The following is a 13,319-nucleotide window of genomic DNA, read 5'->3' as shown; positions in this document are numbered from 1 at the left end:
AACAGTTTGGGACACCCTTAAGGCAGGAATAAGGGGAGAAACCTTATGGTTCTCGTTAAAATCTAACAAAGAAGCTAAACGAAAAATACTGCAGAAGAATTGTGCGGAAGGAGAGGAGGGACTTATAAGGGCAGTACAAGAAGGACAGGACATCGAGGGGGCACTAAGAGTGGTGGCAGTTGCTGAAAATAACATCACTGATATTTTTACAGAAAAAGCAATGTGTAAGGCTACAATTAATAAGGGAACACGTGTGAACTGAGCGAATAAGTGGGGCATCAATTGGCGGTTTGTACTAGGCAACAAAATACAGCTAATATGATTAAGGAGAATAATTATCCTAAAAACGGTCTTAAAAATGACCCTAAAGTGATAAAAGCTGCGTTCCAAAGATATTATCAAGGACTTTACGAAGAAACCAATGAACAACAAGATGAGATTGAGAAGTATCTAGATCAGACTTTAACCCTAAAGCTCCCACAGGAAGATCAAGACAGCCTAGTAGAAATAATTAGAAGCATCCTCTGAATAGGGGATGGCCCGCTGGGCACAGCTAGCGATCCGCTATGAAGCGTTCAAGTTTTTAAATAATTGATCCAATGAATATTGGTGCATCAGAAAGTATTTATTTCAAAGATAATTGCATTCATTAGCTTCAAAGTTGACTTCATATAGATGAAATTCACATATTTTAGATTTTCAAAATTCCACAAGTATTTGCAAAGCGTTCCCAATGCATTTCATGCACTAAGTGCACTTCATCAGGGGAATCTAAACAAAAAGATTAATGAACTCAGTATGAGGATAAAATCCTACAAACTTGTAGGTAAACATAGTTACAACTATATCTTGTACCAGACTAGGCTGTAATGCATTAAATGCGGTATATAGATATATAATCAGAAAATGAGAAATGTTATTGAGACAGAGTATGACGTGAATAGAAAAATGAATGAAAATCCGAGGTGCTCAGTAAGTCATCCAAAAAAATATGTAGTTCTAGAGGAACGTTTTTTGTGCATTTATAATCGGCGAGTTTTCCAAACGTTCAGCAAGTGAAAAATACGGTCACCCGATATCGTGAGTAAGTTGAAACTCTGGGTCTAAATGCCGCGGTGCTCTGTGATTTTATGAATTTATGGATAATGTGCTCGTGCAGAATCCTACCTGCGAATCATGCAAGGGTTCTAGAACATGTGGAGAGTTTCCTCGACAGTCATGCCGGGATCGAAGACGAGCCGGCATTTCCTCCGTTAAAGGTGTTTGGAGATCGAAATAGGACTGTTAATGTTAACCTTGAATTTGATATGGGTGCCATCTTCAAATGGTGAAAATACCAAAACGTGAGAAAATGTGAAAATTAATAATAGATAAGTGTGGGAAACGGAAACAAAGGGACCAATGGTAAATACAGGTGCCTGTAAAAATGATTACTTATTAAGAAGTACTATGAGAAACAATGTAAAAATTAATGTAAAAATTAACGGTTAAATGAATCATGTTCATCAAGATTGTAGGATCACATCAGAATAAAGTTTACAGATAGCACGAAAATTCCACTCAGTCATTGAGACCATTTGGTTTCATCGAGTTCAAAAAGTATATCCAATGATTTTCTCGCTGTAGTAATGTTCGGTTTATGTCTCTGCCTGAGGTTTTTGTGATCATTTCCAATATTGCGAATTTAAGTTGACTGATATTATGGTGTCTTTCATTGAAATGTGTAGCAACACTTGATCGCATATTGTTAGTTCTTATATATCTAATTGTTAGTTCTTATGTTGCTCTTGTGCTCAGATATCCGAACCTTGATTTTTCTGATGGTTTTGCCCACATATATAAGTCCACATGGACATTTGAGATAGTATATCACATGTTGAGAGTCACAGGTCGCTGTTGTTTTTAATTTGATGGTGGTCCCTTTCATTGGGTGTGTCATGGTATTTCCTTTTATTATGTTATTGCAACAGCTGCAATTATAACATGGTATTGCCTAGTAGAAATACCTCGATGGGAAGAAATATTACTATCAATAAATAGTTTAGCCACAGGGAAGGCATCTGGACTAGTGGAGTAGTGTGGCTCACTGGTTAGAGGCGGCAGACCCGAGAGCAGATGTCGGCCCGGGACCAGGGTTCGATTCCCGACGCGGCAGGGTCGTGGACCTTGGTCAGCGGACTTGATAATTCTCGCTTCGGTGCTTACTCTAATCAGGGATCACACTCGGCAACTCTGGGCATTAGCTTGCCTAATCTCCACAACGGCCCCACCAATTCCGGGGATGCCTGGCTCCACCTTGGGGACTCCCAGCAGGGACCATCCCACAGGGAAAGCCAGGACGGGTTCCCCAGAGTTATACAGCGCCGGGACGCCCAGTTGCTGGGGCAGCTGTGCGCTTTACAAGTATACTACATTTACATTTACTACATTTACTAGACGGAATACCAGCAGAGTTCTATGCGAAATTCAATAAACCATTAAAAGGGAATTTAAGTGATCTAATTGTACACGTCTTTCAGGGAGGGCATCCGCCGAGGTCATGGGCTCAGTCTAAAATCGTAGTGTTCCCAAAGAAAAACAAAGATGCTACAGAACTGGGATCTTATCGTCCTATCACTCTAATAAATTGTGATTCTAAAATATTTGCAAAACTGCTAGCCAGCCGACTCACGCCAATTACCCATAAATTTGTATCAGGCCGCCAGCATGGATTCATCCCGGGAAGATCCACCACTGACCATGTGCAGAGGGTGATTACACTCTATGACATTGCCGAGGTAGCAGGAGACCCTATGGCACTTATATTATTAGACGTAGAGAAAGCCTTTGATAGGGTCTCCTGGCAATAACTGTGGGCTGCAAAGACAAAGAGTGGAATAGGGAAACAGTTCATAAGTGCTATTCGTATGCTACACACAAACCCTGATGCAGTAGTAATGGTGAATGGGGCAATGTCAGGAATAATAGACGTGTCCAGAGGGACAAGACAGGGTTGCCCTTGTTCCCCCTTGTTCCCCCTTAATATTTGCAATCTTTATCGACCCTTTTATTCGCAGACTCAAAAACAATCAGGCAATCCCACCAATAAAAACCCAAAATGGCTACACAAAGACTTTAGCATGCGCGGATGACATTGCGCTGTTCACAAGTGACCCAGGCGAAGCAGTAAAAGCAATGGAAGACAAGGCTATAAACTTTGGGAAGATTTCTGAACCAGGATAAAACCCAGATAGTTATTTATAACAAAACTACATGTAGGGATGATCGGGTAGTAGAGAGTGCCACATATCTGGGGGTTAACATAACTGCCAATCTGGATAAGCTGGTAAAGGTCAACATGGACCCGCTTATAAAACAAACTGAAAAAGATCTCCATAGATTAAACAATCTGTATCTTACTATAGTGGGTAGATGCAATGCGATACAAATGTTATTTTTCCCAAAATGATTGTATTTTTTTAGGACAATCTGTTTAGAGTTTATGCCACAGGTATTCAAAGATATGGATAATATGTTCTCTCGATTCATTTGGGGATATAGAAGAATGTGTAGGGCGCTCAGATATATCTCTCTCCTGAAAGATAGAGGCGGCCTCGCCCTGTCTAATTTTAAAGTGTATTCGTGGGCCACGATTTTGAAATATTGTAAAGTGTTATTAACCCTAAATGGGAATAACAGGCAAGATTAAGATATACCAACACCACAAGAACTTATTCTGGGCAACGGGGCTAGTGAGTATCAATGGCGACATACATACAATTGCTTCTTTAAAAGAGTATGCTTCAAAACCCTGACAGGTATTCACATAGCCTGGAATAACATGCGCAAACTCATTGGAATCGGAAGGTTTTCTCACTATACTACTCTATCCAGAAATAATAATCTCCCGGAGATTTTTAACAACACATGTATGAATAAATGTCTAAGTGCAGGGATTACCCAGTGTGGCTGGTTTTATTCTTCGACGGGGCTTAAATCATTTGAAGATCTAAGAAATGAATACACGCTAGATCATAGAGATTTCTGTAAATTTTTGCAAGTCAGAGATTTGTTAATGAAGAAAGGGGGTGGACAATCCAAATTTCAGAGAATTCAGACCATTGAAATAATAAATAAAAATAAAACTGTTAAGATCAGTGAAATTTACGATAGCTTGGTCACCATACTCCCTGATGACATGAATACATTTATCGTAAAATGGCAGGACAAACTGGGGACGACAGCGGAGACAGGTCTGAGATCTTATGGGTTATCCCAATCTCTATTAATGTTGGCTAGACTACAAGCCCAATACTATAAAATACTTTTCAAGTTATACTATACACCAAACAGGATAGCCAAGTGGGGATCCAGTAAAGGCACAGAATGCCAGCGGTGTGCTTTATAAGAGGCTGACATTGTACACATATTTGCAACATGTGATACATTACGACCATTGATTATGGACATCTCTAGCTTCCTATCCGAAATTTTTAACGCAAGAATCGCTGTATAACCATTATGAGTGTCTCGAAATGGTCGACTGACAGCTGGCCTCTACATTTCGGAAGAATGCAGAAGGCAATAACCCCCAGATTCAGTTTACCTCAGTCTGTTCCCAGGAGATGGGCACTTTTGGGGCCATAGAACCTTGCGATGCTCCTCACAAATTGGACACCATTAGAGAACCCTTGAAGGCAGATGAGAGGGAAACAACCAGACCTCACTCCCTCGGAAATACAATCACTATGCCAACACACTCAGACACCCAAAAATCCACACAATCTTTAAACATCCTTTCATGGAACGTTGCTGGTCTGATAAACAAAGTGGACACTGATGAATGGGCGGAACTAATTCAAGCAAATAGTGTCTGCCTTTTCCAAGAAACTTGGTCAAGGGAAGAGTCTCAACGTCAGGGCTTCCATATATTCTCAATCCCTGCAGTATGGGGTGGGAAGGGTAGACCATCTGGTGGCTTGGAAACCTGGGTGGCCTCGGATATAGGATGCCGAGCCTCAAGATATCCAATAGATTCGCCAGATATATTGGCCATTGTCCTTGAATGGCCAGGCAAGTTCAAGCTGATGGTCATCAATATCTATTCAAGGCCAGTCAAAAACGGGTCTACCTCTAAAGCTATAGAGCTCCTATCGAGTACTTTGGAAACTATCCCTGAGAACTTGACCTATCTAATTGGGGGTGACTTCAATTCTCATTTCGAGCCCTTACCTGGTCTTCTCGACGGACCCTCCCTTGAGGAGGATGCGAGTTGGCAGGTTCCTCGGACGGAAGCACCTCCCCCCAGAGCATGGACAACCTTGGCGGTGCAGATTAACACTCTCAATCTGACACATGGGCTGAGGGCCTGCAACGGTCGTACTCGGTCCGACATCCCCTCCCAATGTACCTTCAATAGACAAGGGAGGGAATCTAGAACTGACTACTTCCTTGTTCAGTTAAAGTCATGGAAGTGGGTGGTTGATTTTAAAATATCAACAAGACAGGATAGTGACCATAACACCTTGGAGCTAGAATATTTGATTCCCTGCGAGAAAGTGCTTGGCGAGGAGAAACAGTTAGGAGGACTCCTCCTAGAGAACAATAGGAGGCGGATTAAATGGGATACTCTCGCCTCCAGTGAAGAAAGGCTTACCTCTCTTTATGCTGGGATCATCCCCCTTCTTGAGGAGGCCTTTGAACTAGGGGGCACACCGTCTAACATGGAAAGAAATGAGGCTTTAGTTCAGAATCATATCCATCTGATCCTGAAGCTTGAACCAGCTTTTTTTACCAAGGCACGCCCGAAAACACATGGGCAGTCTAACAACTCCTGGTATAATCGCTCATGCCGTCTGGCAAAACAAGATCTTATCAAGACCATAAAAGTGGGAGGTAGTGCATTGCAGATCCAATTCAAAAGGCGCGCCTATAAGTTACTCTTGGACAACGCAAGACTTGAGTGGGATATACACCATTGGGAGAATCTGGCCGAGTCTTTAGCTAGTAGGGATTCTCGTAGATTCTGGACAATCATTAACCATGGCTGCGCAGATATTCCATCTGCATTTGAACCAAACATTGCAGCCAATGCTTGGCAAGATCATTTTCAGGGGCTATACGCCCCAGAGGCAGAGGAGCTACAACTACCTGAAGCCAGTTTCATTAACACATGTAATTCACTCCCCTTCACATTGAAAGACGTTGAGGTAGCTATAGCGGGCTTGTCATCCGGAAAAGCCCCGGGATTAGATGGGATCCCTGGCGATCTTTTTAGGCAGGAACCCGGGATCTGGGCCCCATATCTGTTGGTCTTGTTTAATGCGGTCTTAGAGGGAATGAGGCTGCCAGATACTTGGCTGGGAGCAGAGGTGGTACCGATATATAAAAAGGGCTCGCCTCTGCTCCCCGCCAATTATCGTCCGATCAGCCTCATCGATGTCAGCCAAAAGCTGTTCGGAAGGCTGATCCTGGATAGACTCCAGTGTTGGATGGAGCAGACTGAGATTCTGAACCCTCTACAAGCAGGTTTTAGGAAGGGTGTCTCCACAGTGGACCAAATACTGAGATTAAACATTCTATTTTGGAAAACCGCATACGTAGAAGGGGGGTCACTGTACGCAGTCTTTGTGGATCTCCGTGCCGCCTTCGACCTGGTCCCTCGGGCCAGGTTGTGGGCGGTACTGGAGGACATGGGAGTCCCTGAAGACATCCTACAAATTCTCGTTAGGCTCCACACTAACAATTATGCGCGGGTAAGGTATGGAAAGGGAGGGATGCTTACAGATAGGTTTCCTGTCCAACGTGGTGTAAGGCAGGGGTGCGTACTAGCGCCAACCCTGTTTTGCCTGTTTACAAATGGGGTGATAGAGCATCTCTGCAAAATCGCTAATATCGACGCACCACTATTAAATAACAACAGGGTGCCTGCGATTATGTTTGCAGATGACACCCTGCTGCTGTCAAAAACGCCAATGGGCCTGCAAAGGATCCTGGATGGTTTCTTGGACTTTTGTAATAACAGGGGCCTAGAAATAAATCCAACAAAAACAAAATTTATGATTCTGAGTCGCAAACATAAAAATTGCCCAAACCCACGTCTAGGGGACACATCTCTGGAGAGAGTTAATGTGATTGAATATCTGGGCATAACACTCAATCACAATTTAACTTGGCTGCCGCACAAAACAAAAGCAACCACCAAACTAATCCAGAGGGCGGGTGCAATCACTAGAATCGCGAAAAAATCCACCTTTCGCCCACTGGCCCCTGCAATACAAATTTACAAGGCCCAAGCGCGGGGTGGCATTACTTATGGGGCTGAACTATGGGGCCACACACCACTTCATTCAATCCAGGTTGCTGAGAACAATTTCATTAGGCAGCTAACGGCCCTTCCCTTAAGTACACCACTACTTCCGCTGAGAATGGACTTGGCACTGTGTCCAATCACCGAAGAAGTCAGCCTCAAACCATTGACCTATTGGAGGCGCCTGTGGAGTAGTCAAGATCTGAGCCACTATAGAAGCGAACTGCAAAAGCTTCTTAGATTGATACCTGTATCTAAAATTCAGTGGCTCAAGTACATTAGAGACATGTGTCTGACCCTTGGAGTCCCAGAGCTATGGAATGACCCACAAACAACATCGCTAAGACTTCCCAGGAAAGCACTTTCGAAAATTTTCTATGGCTTCATGCTCCAGAGATCTATTACCTCAATTCGAGAGGGTTCGTTAACTGACATATTCATCAAAACAAAAGACATCTACAACTTCGAATATGTCCTCGATGCAATGTCCCCTGTACATGTTAGGAAAATTTATCTGCAATGGAGATACGGCTCTCTTCCCTTGAGGTCGCTTACTAAAAATTGGGATGGAAAGCAGGACTCACCAAACTGCCCCGCGTGCAATTATAAACTAGAAAACGATGTTCATGTGGTTTTATTTTGCAATGCCTATCGTAATATTAGAAGATCTTGGCTCAAGCCACATTTAAGGAACATGGGCTTTCGAACTTATGCCCCGGCCTACAGAGTCCTTAAAACTGATCTTTCACCTTCGACAGTATTTGCAATGGCCAAGTTTTTGGCAGTAATGTGGAGAGTACGCGCAAGAATCATAAGGGATTCCCCTGCGTCTGGATTTATTTCATCCTAATCAATTTTATGGATTTAAACTGTAATAATTGGAAATGAATGTATTTTTTTTTTTTTTTTTAAATGTACTTTTTTCACGTCATGGATTTTAAACTGATTAATTGCCTCAACAGTTTTAATCATGTAATGTTGTATGTTTGTATATCTTTTATGATCGCACAGATCGAAATAAAGATTGTTGATGATGATGATAACTGCCAATCTGGATAAGCTGGTAAAGGTCAACATGGACCCGCTTATAAAACAAACTGAAAAAGATCTCCATAGATTAAACAATCTGTATCTTACTATAGTGGGTAGATGCAATGCGATACAAATGTTATTTTTCCCAAAATGATTGTATTTTTTTAGGACAATCTGTTTAGAGTTTATGCCACAGGTATTCAAAGATATGGATAATATGTTCTCTCGATTCATTTGGGGATATAGAAGAATGTGTAGGGCGCTCAGATATATCTCTCTCCTGAAAGATAGAGGCGGCCTCGCCCTGTCTAATTTTAAAGTGTATTCGTGGGCCACGATTTTGAAATATTGTAATGTGTTATTAACCCTAAATGGGAATAACAGGCAAGATTAAGATATACCAACACCACAAGAACTTATTCTGGGCAACGGGGCTAGTGAGTATCAATGGCGACATACATACAATTGCTTCTTTAAAAGAGTATGCTTCAAAACCCTGACAGGTATTCACATAGCCTGGAATAACATGCGCAAACTCATTGGAATCGGAAGGTTTTCTCACTATACTACTCTATCCAGAAATAATAATCTCCCGGAGATTTTTAACAACACATGTATGAATAAATGTCTAAGTGCAGGGATTACCCAGTGTGGCTGGTTTTATTCTTCGACGGGGCTTAAATCATTTGAAGATCTAAGAAATGAATACACGCTAGATCATAGAGATTTCTGTAAATTTTTGCAAGTCAGAGATTTGTTAATGAAGAAAGGGGGTGGCCAATCCAAATTTCAGAGAATTCAGACCATTGAAATAATAAATAAAAATAAAACTGTTAAGATCAGTGAAATTTACGATAGCTTGGTCACCATACTCCCTGATGACATGAATACATTTATCGTAAAATGGCAGGACAAACTGGGGACGACAGCGGAGACAGGTCTGAGATCTTATGGGTTATCCCAATCTCTAATAATGTTGGCTAGACTACAAGCCCAATACTATAAAATACTTTTCAAGTTATACTATACACCAAACAGGATAGCCAAGTGGGGATCCAGTAAAGGCACAGAATGCCAGCGGTGTGCTTTATAAGAGGCTGACATTGTACACATATTTGCAACATGTGATACATTACGACCATTGATTATGGACATCTCTAGCTTCCTATCCGAAATTTTTAACGCAAGAATCGAAGTCACAACGGGAGATATAATGTTAGGTACAGATGGTGATAGACGACTAAATTATATGCAGGAGTTGATATTTATTTCTATGGCAGTATTCAGAATATGTCTGGCCTCGGCGTGGCTGGAACCAAACCCACCGGCTTTCCAACAATGGCGGGCGCGACTACTGGCCGCATACAGCCTAGAGATAGCCATCTATAAAAGGAAGGGACGGAACAAGAGGAAAAAGGCGCTGGAAATCTGGAATCCCCTGTTCCAGTGGATGCAAGGCCTAGAGTCTCGAGACTAGTGTCTAAATTGTATAGATGATAGAATATAAGGAGAAAGGCTGTGATTGTATAACTGGGATATAATTGCGCAAAATGAATTTTTGATTTGCTTTAATATACCTATTTGATTTTCAAATTATAATGTAATGTTTACGATGTTATAAATATACCTGACTCTATGTAAATATTAAGAAATATAATGTCTGGAGGGAAGCGGGGGTGGGCGAAGGATGGGGCTTTTTTTATATGGAAAAATGCTACAATAAAGATTTTTTTTTTTTTTTAAAAAGGATGCCCAACCGCACAAAAGGCACATTGTTTTCACAAACTAAGAAGAGGCCCCAAAATGCAGTAGCTACCAGCATCCCTGAAGCATGGTGTTAGAAATGGGATTTCTGGTTGACTAGGGCTTGCACCTAAGCCAGGCAGAAACCACCATGCTAGTCAGGGCAAGGGAGTTACACACTGAAGATAATCCCTGCACACCCCCTTGGTAGTTTAGCACAAGCAGTCAGGCTTATCCCAGAAGCAATGTGCAAAGCGTTTGCACAACACACACACACAGCAGCGACACACTAAGCACACCACAAAGGGAACTCCACACAAGGTTATATCAAAAATAGCAAATAGCTTTTGCATTATCCAAAACACATAGTAATCATAATCACAAATGTACACTGTGCCACCTGGTGCTAGGCAATACTTCACTGGGGATTATATACATGACAGGGCCAGTCGGGCCACTGTCAGAACCATTTGAACAGGTAATGTTACAACCAGTAACTACCAGTAAAATACTGCACTGTGGAAACATATTATGCATAAACACATTTGGCAAAAATCACATTTAGAAGTGCACCATAGTAGCACTCCTTAGGTGCATACATCACCTCGGGCATAAACACATTATGCACCCTTGTAGGGCCTTGCACCCTACCAGTATCACAAAAATGACCCCAGTCCAACTGGCCTTCTTGGGGGCCCAAATTCCCTCTGTCCAAAAGGCAAGGCTCTTAATGGGGCAAGGGTGCAACCTACCCTGGTCTCTCTTGAGACCCAAAACAATGGCCCCTCACGTTGCAACTGTTCATGCTCTCGCGGTGCAGCTGAAAAAATCAGCCTGGGCACCACTGTGCCTCTGAAGCCCCACTCGGGGACTTCTAAAACAAAAAGTGCCCCCTCATTGCAACTGCCCGCGCTCTTGCGGTGCAGCTGTGACGGCAGAGAAAGCACTAGCACTTACAGTGCCTTGGGAGCTCCATTCACTGGGCTCCTCGTGGTGCACTCGATCAGCACCCAAAATGATCCAGGCTCAGCCCCACTCACTGGGGCATCGGACCTGCTGGTTTCAGACCCCGACAGTGTGCCTCAGCAGGCCCCTGCTCACAGGACTTTTCCTGATGGCTGCCTCCACCCCTCAACAGGTCGCCTGGCAGGACCCGCTCACGGGACCTTTCCTCCTTTCGCCCGGTCTTCTCCTTGTGACAGTTGATTTCTGGGGACTCGTTTCTCCTCCTCCGACGTGGGGGGAAGTTGAAAATGGAGTTTGCGAGGCTCCTGCTCCGTTACTTCAGCAAGTCCTACCCACAGTCAGGCATGGGCTCCTGATTTCCATTTTTGCCAATCTCGGCGGCTCCTCTGTACATTACAAATGCGGGGTAGGCTCCCACTCCAATGTGCACCAGAATGCAGGATAGGCTTCCACTCGAGTTGACAGCTGTGCAACCAAGCGCTTCCCAGTGGTACATTCCTGGAAGCACATCAATGCAGGGTAGGCCCCCGCTTTAATCTGATGCAGTCTGGAGGAATCCCCACTCCGGTATTCCCTCAGGACAATGTGCAGCTCAGCACTGCTGGGCTCAAAACGCTCCTCTCACCCTGGGGCAAGGTTGGAGTTCCCCTCTCTGGGGCTCCAGCAGTAAAGATATAGTGCTCACAAAGCACTAGAATCCAAGAGTTTTAAAGGGGCAAAGCTGGGCGCAGGCAGGCCAGCTCACAGGGCCATCTAGCAGAGGGCCCTGTGAGCTCCCGGGACCAGCAGGTACAGCAAGCACCCAAAGCAGCAGCACTGAGATGAGGTCACATCCCCAATATTTATACTACATTGGTCTTTGTTCTGCTCTGGCACAGGGCTAGGAGAATCAGTCCCAACTGGTTCTGGGGTACTGAAGCACTTTGTGTACGGTGTTCACACCCTCCTTTGTCAGGTTTGGCTCTGTCCTCAGACACACCACAGGGGGGCGGAGCCACACTTGAACAAGCAGGCATAGACCTATTCAGGGTCAGAGGCTCCTCCTCCCACTACATCAAATACAGATCTGCCCCTTCAGCCTAGCGCTGACTCATCCAGCCCCTCTGGAGCCACACACCTCACCAGCCCCTGTCATTCCAGAGCCAGACATGCAATACACATCAGGCAGGCAAAGACACATAGCACACAGAAATGCCAACTTCTAAAAGTGGCATTTCTAAAATTGTGATTGGAAATCATCGCACACCATAACTCAGCATTTATTATCACTATTCCAAACATCCCAAACTTGACCACGCTGCTCTTTTCATATCAGGAATTACCACTTAAACACTTATCAGGGAATCCCCAATGCATTTCTATGACAGGGTAGCCTCACAGCTGAGAGAAACCAAAATGGCTGTTTGTCACTACCAGGACATGTCACGCACTTAAGGTATATGTTCAACCTTTTACCAATAATGCACCCTGTCCATAGGGCTAGCTAGGACCTACCTTAGGAGTGACTGACCTACAGTAAAAGTGGGGTCACAGACGCGGCAAACACTTTAGGTGCCACGTCACAGTGGCAGTGAACTGCGCGCACAGACCTTGCAATGGCAGAGGCCTGAGACAGGTTTGAGAGGCTACTTTGGTGGGTGGTGCAATCAGAGCTGCAAGCCCACCAGTAGCATATAATTTAGTGGCCCTGGGTATCTGAGATACCACTTTACAAGGGACTGACAGGTAAATTAAATACGCCAAACAGGTGTAGACCAATCTTACCATGTTTACCCCAGAGAGGACACACACTTTACATTGGACAGCAGTGCTAAAGTGCGAATAGTCCTAAAACCACCAACACCAGGTCAGAAAAAAGACTAGGAGGAAGGCAAAAAGTACAGGGATGACCCTGCAAAAAGGACCAAATCCAACACATGGCTTCTCAAGATATACTGCCAAAAGATAGAGACATATTTGCTGCTATTACATGGAATATTGCAGAGCTCTGCCACAAATTGTTAGATACAGATTGGCTCAAGTTCATCACCAGCTTCGACCTAGTTTGCCTTCAAGAGACTTGGACATTGGGACCCATCAATATAGAGAGTTATAGATCATATTTTACCCCAGCGATTGCTTCAAAGTCTGGTCGGGTGAGGGGTGGGATTGTGACACTCTTAAAGAATACTTTGAAATTGGAAATACTCTCTTTCCATAATGAATCTCAATATTTTAATATGTTGTACCTTAAAGGCCCTGATGGCAACACCATTTTACGAATCAATTTTTGCAAAGATCTATTTGGGGG

The sequence above is a fragment of the Lissotriton helveticus genome, chromosome 4_1 (genome assembly GCF_964261635.1).
Source record: "Lissotriton helveticus chromosome 4_1, aLisHel1.1, whole genome shotgun sequence".
Lineage (NCBI taxonomy): Eukaryota > Metazoa > Chordata > Amphibia > Caudata > Salamandridae > Lissotriton > Lissotriton helveticus.
The sequence above is the reverse complement of the archived record's forward strand: the minus strand, read 5'-3'. Positions refer to the sequence as shown.